We start from the raw sequence: 8,345 nt of genomic DNA, 5'->3' as shown, positions 1-8,345 counted from the left end.
GCAGGAAGGAGACAACACAAGAGAATATGAAGTTCAAATCATCTTCTAAAATGCAACTGCAGATCAAATAAGAATAAACCTCACAAATGAAAATCCTACAGAAATCAGCTTTACATTTGATCATGATTACATTTACTTTGGTGCAAAATAGCCAGTGTGTAATGGGTGTGTTCCAAGCCGCTGGCTGATGGCCCTTTTGAACAGATTGATAACAAAAGCCTTTTAACACACTCGTCACACTGGCAGATGGAGTCAGTCAAGTTTTGGGGAACTTCATGGAGAGATAAAAAGAAGAAGAAGAAAAAGTCCCAAAATATCCTCCTCATTCTGTCTGTAAAGTTGAAAGTGACAACTGCAATACCTCTTTGTTCTTGAAATGCAGCTGTAAACATATCTTTCAATAATGTATTCGGAGAATAAAGACTGAGCTGATTTCAGGGGAGACGGCGCTCAGCTCTGTGTATGTGCCGAGACTCGGAGCTTTCGCTGCTGTGCACCCACTGTGAGGAGAGGTCAGGCTGGTGAACTCAAACTGATCCTCCTGACTCCAAAATGTCTCTATTTAATTTGATCCAGGGAGGAATGGAATAAACAGTTATTCCTCTACATACATTTACGTCTGATCTAATATCGTCACTTGGGACTGGACAATAACAGATAATTACAAGGGACATGAAATGTTGCTCATGCCCCCCTCCCCCCTCCAACAGATCTGAGAACAAGCAGTGCAGAACAGCAATGTCGTGACTGCAAAATACAAAATGCCATGACCAACCGAGCATTCACCTAAGGCGATGGAGGTTTAATTTCTTGCGTGCCTGAGTGCGATAAGTGGCAATCTGAATGCTGTGACTTTCCTTCAAGCTCGGTGGAGACCAGCCAACTGGAGCACAAGTGAAGAAAAAACCCTGAATGATCTGAAAACTGAAGAAAGAAGCAAGACAGAAATGGCAGTCATGCATCAATTATTAAGAGAGGAAGGCAGCTGGGACACAATCAGATGGTACCTTTGTGTTGTTGTTGGTTTGCTCGACAGTGTTTTGGGTGGTTTGAATCAGAAGGAAATCGTGCATCTTGAAGGGAATATTTTGACAAAGGGAAGCAACATTTCTGCTTGAGTTGAATATTTCTGGGGAGCTTTTGCTCAAGTCACCAAACTGTTTAAAACCCCAGAGTAAAGCTGCTCTCATCTTATTTTTTATTTCGTCAAATGAATACGTGTAATGTCACGTAGGCGTCACTCGATCGACATGGCCTGACTCCCATCCTCACATGCATTGGTCGCTTCCCCTCGGCGTCTGATACGCCGCACGTTCAACTAACTCTGACGTCAACACGCTGACGTCATTATTCGGCGGTCAGAGCGACTGGCGGGGTATTAAGAGTGAGGAAATAGGGTCAAGCTGCAGACCAGAAATACGGGGGACATTGCTGTTCTTGTCACCGTGCGAAATTAAAAAGTAAACTTTGACATGTTGTCACGCCCATCATTAGTCACATGAGTCTCAAGACTTTAGTGAGTTGCTAAAGTCGCATGACTCATATGTCACGCCCTGGTCACATGAGTGGTTCGTGTCGCTCGTCACATTAATCAGTTCAATTCAACAACTCTCTTCTCCTGAACTGAACTAGGTTTTATTTGCCCAAACAGTTCTCCCTGTCTAGACGCATGTTCATTTTTAAAAGACGTTATGTGCATGTAACGAGTGGAAACGGACATCAGGTGTCGGTATTTGACGAGATAGGAATGAGAATGAGTTGAATGTGTGAAAATGATCACATGACTTATTTTAAGCAACTTTCATCTCATTGTTTTGGTTTTCTGGCCCCCCAACATCAATGTTTTAGTTGACTCCCATTAACCTATTTTTGGAAGCAGCTTTTTTCTGAAGGAAATATTCTGATGAACTAACTCGCGGTACAACATCTGCTGACACGGTTAGCAAACACACGTCATCCTTACACGGCTTTGGGGACGGATATTGTTTTCATTATTTGGTGGAGACCAAAGACTTAGCAAAGAATTTGAGTAAATAGTGGACTTCCATGTGTCATGTGACCAGAGACATGAGTTGAACGCTTGTTGAGGTTATACATATAATTAGGGGTGGAAGGAAATATTGATATTTTATTTTTAACTGAACTACCCGGTTTGCCACATAGATGAAGTATTGACATAATTGAGTCAGTATAGCCCTCTCCTGCAGGGGGCTCTCCAGTCAAGTGCAAGTATCTGATGTAACGTCTTCATCTCAGACGTAAGAGTGTTGAACAGTCTCTGAAAGATAAAACACGTGGGCCTCTTTTGTGTGGATTCGTATGACGTCATCTGTAAATGAATGAACCTTTCTTGTCCTGAAAGAGTACAGAGGAGGATAATGACTCGTTTTCAGTAAACATGTAATCTTAGATTTTCGGTTCCTACTCTTTTAAGAAAGCATAATAGATATTTATAAAGTTTGAGAGGGGATATCCTTCACCAACACACCCACGTAGAATAACCTGCAGTCTGTGAATGAGTTTCACACTCTGAAACAAGTATTATACCAGGTAGGTAGAACAATTCTTTGAAGCGGTTTTCCCGAAATCAACCTGTTCACTACGCACACCGCACTGACTCATGGGCCCACTGACTCATGTTGTATGTATCTGTAATTGTGCGTGAGCACAGTGAGCGATGAATGAGCTATGAGATTGACCTGACCCCAAAGAAGCCTTGTTTGCCAGCGCACCGGCCTCCATAGTGAGGGATTGTGTGGTAGGAAAATAAAACAAAGCCTGGTGCCTTTTGACTGAATGTGGGAGCTGGAGAGTTTCCGTGTGTCTGTCTCTACAGTTCCACCTTTACTCATCCTTCTTTCAATCAGCACTTCCTCTCACCCATGAATGTCTGTTAGTTGTGATAACATGGTTGAACTTCTCAATATTATATAACTTTGACATACAACTCGTCATTCGGATATTTATTGCCTAAAGGGTGACAGGTTATTAAATGTGTTAGTGTGAAAAAAGTTTTTAACAATTTATAAGAATTCTGTAGAAACAATGGATGGAAGCTGGTCTTGTGTATTTGGACACATCTTCACACAAGTGCTACAGCTCCAGGGATCGAATAGCAACGTTGGTCTGTCAGTCAACTGCTGTGGTCCAAACTAAAACGATGGACGGCCATGGAGCTGTACAGATGTTTATGGTCACCCTCGTTACATATCTAAATGACTTTGGTGATCCTCTGTATATGCCACTCGTGCCACTATGAGGTTCACATTTGTTATTTTGAGAGAAATTACTTGATGGATTTTCATGAAATTTGTGAGACGTTCATATTTCCCTCAGGATGAACTGTAATGACATTCTTGATTAACTACTTTTTCATCTAGAGTCCTCATCGACTCCTTTGTTTTGCAAAACAAATGACATTTCTATCAGCCTCAGCTGTAAATTGTGTTTAGTGATGATTAATGAATATTAGCATATTAACTAAAACGGGAAACATTACACCGAAACACCAGCATGTCAGCATTGTGATCGTGCGCATGTAAGCATGCTGCCGTTAGCATCTAGCTCAAAGAATTGATGATATTTATGTCTTTATCTTAAAGGATACGTTTAGTGATATATTCTACATCAAATTTGTTGGTAATAATTCACATTAAAAGACAAAAGCGATATTTAATATTTTCTGAATTTCCTTACCCTGTCTGTAGCAGCCCCCAAACCCATTAATTTTAATTGAAGAAGTATACCTTCAAAACACAGCACAGTATATATTTTTTGCAACAGCTGGTCCCTATAGGGTCCATCTGATGCAAATCAAAGCAGAGTAATTCATAACTTTCAAGGGGACTAACTTCAACGGTGGGTTAACACACATTTTGTGCAGTATTAGGTATGGCAGCAGGACGGTGTCAGGAGATCTACTCACAATAAACTACAGTGCCCTTTGTGATGAAAGAACATGTCACCCTGTATAACAGAGTGGCTCATTGATGTGTGAGTTTAAGAGTTTTTGGAAAACAATGGAAGTTTCAGACTTTGGCCACACAGACACTTATTGTTAGTAGAATCAGTTCAGTGTTGGTTTGGTTTAAAAAAAATACACAATATCCCTACACTTTTTCTATTTGACACTTTATGTTTGTATCCACTTCAAATGAAACACAAGTCTCCACGATATAGATCCCAACCATGGAACTAATCAATTCAAGTTTTGCTCAATCTCAGTACATTTCCATTGCCTGAACTAACTCAAAACTGTGTGCTTCTTCTTTTGTCTCCAAAAAGCTGTGATGCTGTATTAGAGGCTGACATTTCACCACTGGCCTTTTTATTATATGCTGGCCTTTAGATTTGCTGTTTGTGTGTCTTTGTCCTGTGTTTAACAGTGTGTTAGGTCAGATTAACAAATGGTAAGGCCGGTAGCAGGCTGAATAACAGCATTAAACCAGAGGACAATGGGAGCGTATAACTAAGCCCTTTCACAACCTGTCTGACAGCTTGTTGCGTTGATGTCATCCTCTGACTCAGGCCGTTACCACCGCCACCGTCACCCTGGACGCTTGGATGCATGACATCACCAAAAGACACATATCACTCTCCACTACTGCCTCTCTGCTTTTCTCTCTCTCTCTCTCTCTGAGTCATTTGCATACTCATCAGCTTTCCTGCAATGTAGGCTTCCACTTTGTCAGTTGTGGAGGACAAGGAGGAGATGAGCATGAAAGGACTTCATTAGTTTTCCAAAGAGACTCAGATAATGCAAGAGAAAATCGTAGGAGACATCTTGTTGGCTCATGTAATGTGTTCTCAGGAGGATTTTTGTTAATAAAGTATAAAGTATCACATTTCTAAAGTAGTTGATGGTGTTGATTGCAGGTAGCAGAATAACATCTATACAACTGGCCTTCATGAGAACATGAGAGTATAGAAGTTATAATTTTACGATCGTGACAACCAGGTAGAGGAAGGAACAGACTCATGGAACAGACTGATGGAACAGACTCACGGAACAGACTCACGGAACAGGCTGATGGAACAGGCTGATGGAACAGACTCATGGAACAGACTCATGGAACAGGCTGATGGAACAGACTCATGGAACAGGCTGATGGAACAGACTCATGGAACAGATTCATGAAACAGGCTGATGGAACAGACTCATGGAACAGGCTGATGGAACAGACTCATGGAACAGACTCAGGGAACAGATTCATGGAACAGATTCACGGAACAGGCTGATGGAACAGACTCATGGAACAGGCTGATGGAACAGACTCATGGAACATATTCATGGAACAGGCTGATGGAACAGACTGATGGAACAACAGGCTGATGGAACAGACTGATGGAACAGACTGATGGAACAGGCTCACAGGCTGATGGAACAGACTGATGGAACAGACTCATGGAACAGACTGATGGAACAGGCTGATGGAACAGACTCATGGAACAGACTCATGGAACAGACTCATGAAACAGGCTGATGGAACAGGCTGATGGAACAGATTCATGAAACAGGCTGATGGAACAGACTCATGGAACAGGCTCATGGAACAGACTCATGAAACAGGCTGATGGAACAGACTCATGGAACAGGCTGATGGAACAGACTCATGGAACAGGCTGATGGAACAGACTCATGAAACAGGCTGATGGAACAGGCTGATGGAACAGACTCATGGAACAGGCTGATGGAACAGACTCATGAAACAGGCTGATGGAACAGACTGATGGAACAGACTCATGGAACAGACTCATGGAACAGGCTGATGGAACAGACTCATGAAACAGGCTGATGGAACAGACTCATGGAACAGACTCATGGAACAGACTCATGAAACAGGCTGATGGAACAGACTGATGGAACACTCATGGAACAGGCTCATGAAACAGGCTGATGGAACAGACTCACGGAACAGACTCACGGAACAGGCTGATGGAACAGACTCATGGAACAGGCTCATGGAACAGGCTCATGAAACAGGCTGATGGAACAGACTCATGGAACAGGCTGATGGAACAGACTCATGGAACAGACTCACGGAACATATTCATGGAACAGACTCACGGAACAGGCTGATGGAACAGGCTCATGGAACAGACTCATGGAACAGGCTGATGGAACAGGCTGATGGAACAGACTGATGGAACAGGCTCATGGAACAGGCTGATGGAACAGACTCATGGAACAGGCTCATGGAACAGGCTGATGGAACAGACTCACGGAACAGACTCATGAAACAGGCTGATGGAACAGATTCATGAAACAGGCTGATGGAACAGACTCATGGAACAGATTCATGAAACAGGCTGATGGAACAGACTCATGGAACATATTCATGGAACAGGCTGATGGAACAGACTGATGGAACAGGCTCATGGAACAGACTGATGGAACAGGCTGATGGAACAGGCTGATGGAACAGACTCATGAAACAGGCTCATGGAACAGACTGATGGAACAGGCTCATGAAACAGGCTGATGGAACAGACTCACGGAACAGACTCATGGAACAGGCTGATGGAACAGACTGATGGAACACTCATGGAACAGACTGATGGAACAGGCTCATGGAACACTCACGGAACAGGCTGATGGAAGACTCATGGAACAGGCTGATGGAACAGACTCATAGCTCAGCAGAGCACACGAAGAAAAGGAAGTTGGTTCATGAATGGCTTTAACCATATTATATATAATGACAATGTAAAGTTGTTATTACTACTATTAGGGCCCGATCACTGAATTATTCAGAGGACCTTTTTTCTTAAAGTGTTTGTTATTATTATTTAGATTTGTGGTCAGAACAATCAAAAGACTGTAGTTATAAAAGCTTTGAGGTGTCATCACACAACTATCACGACTTGACGGGGCGCCACGGAACATAGGACTCAATTGCGGAAATGAGGAAGTCAGAATTCAGGAAAAAGTAACATCTTTTACTGGGCAACATTTAAAAACGAACCGACAGACAAGAGGTCGACACAGACTAAATACAAAGGGGAATGAGGCACAGGTGGAAACAATGAGGGCGGGGTCTGCAATCACAGGAGGGCGGCACATAAGGAGGGAGGAGTCTGAAACGAGAGACAAGGTGAGTGACAGACAACACAACAGAAACAGAACAGTGAACACAGAACTACCCAGAGGGTCTGGGTGTAACAGTACGCCCCTCTCTATGACCGGCGCCTGACGGCCCAGGTTCGTCGGGGAACCTTAGGTGGAAGTCTCTGATGAGGTCTGGACACAAGATGTTGCTGGCCTTCTCCCAAGACCTCTCCTCTGGGCCATATCCCTCCCAGTCCACGAGGTATTGTCGACCACGGCCTCGGCACCGAACCGCCATGAGACGCTTGACAGTGTAGGCAGGGCCGCCATCGATGAGACGGGGTGGTGGTGGGGGTCCGGTGGCAGGAACCAACCGGCTCTCCTTGGCTGGCTTCAGACGAGCTACGTGAAACGTTGGGTGTAACCTCATGGGTCTCGGGAGCTTGAGCCTCATGGCTACAGGGTTGATCACTTTGGATATTGGGAAGGGGCCCACGTACCGAGGAGCCAGCTTGCGCGACTCCGCGTTGAGGGGGAGGTCCCGTGTGGACAGCCATACCTTCTCGCCGACGCGATAGTTAGGGGCCTGGGTCCGCCGTAGATCCACCGTCCTCTTGTACCGGGTTGAATTCTTGAGGAGGGTCCGGCGGGCTCGGTCCCAGGTGCGCCGGCAGCGGCGGACCATGGCCAGAGCGGAGGGACTCTAGACTCCTTCTCCAGAGCAGCAAACAGGGTGGCTGGTAGCCATAGGCGCACTGGAAGGGGAGAAACCAGTGGATGATGAGGGAAGAGTATTGTGCATACTCCACCCAAATTAGGTGTCTGCACCATGTACTGGGATTCTGGGACACCAGACAGCGAAGGCCTGTCTCTAACTCCTGATTCAATCGCTCCCTGACCATTGGATTGGGGTGGTACCCAGAAGACAGACTGACCGTGGCACCCAGGAGACTGCAGAACTCCTCCAGAATTTAGAAACAAACTGGGGCCCGGTCCGACACCACATCTGCAGGAAACCATGGAGACGGAAAACATGAGATAGCACCGCCTCCGCCGTCTCTTTGGCGGAGGGCAACTTTGGCAGGGGAATGAAGTGCACCATCTTAGAAAATCTGTCCACCACCGTGAGAACGGTGGTGTTACCCTCGGACAGGGGAAACCCAGTGACAAAGTCCAGAGAGATGTCCGACCAGGGCGATGTGGAACAGGTAGCGGGCGAGGAGGCCAGACGGAGGACTTGGGAACCTTGCTGCGCACACCTGACAGGCAGACACATACTCTCCTACCTCCCTCTCCA

Source organism: Pseudoliparis swirei, chromosome 12 (genome assembly GCF_029220125.1).
Source record: "Pseudoliparis swirei isolate HS2019 ecotype Mariana Trench chromosome 12, NWPU_hadal_v1, whole genome shotgun sequence".
Taxonomy (NCBI): domain Eukaryota; kingdom Metazoa; phylum Chordata; class Actinopteri; order Perciformes; family Liparidae; genus Pseudoliparis; species Pseudoliparis swirei.
Note: the sequence above shows the minus strand (reverse complement) of the source record.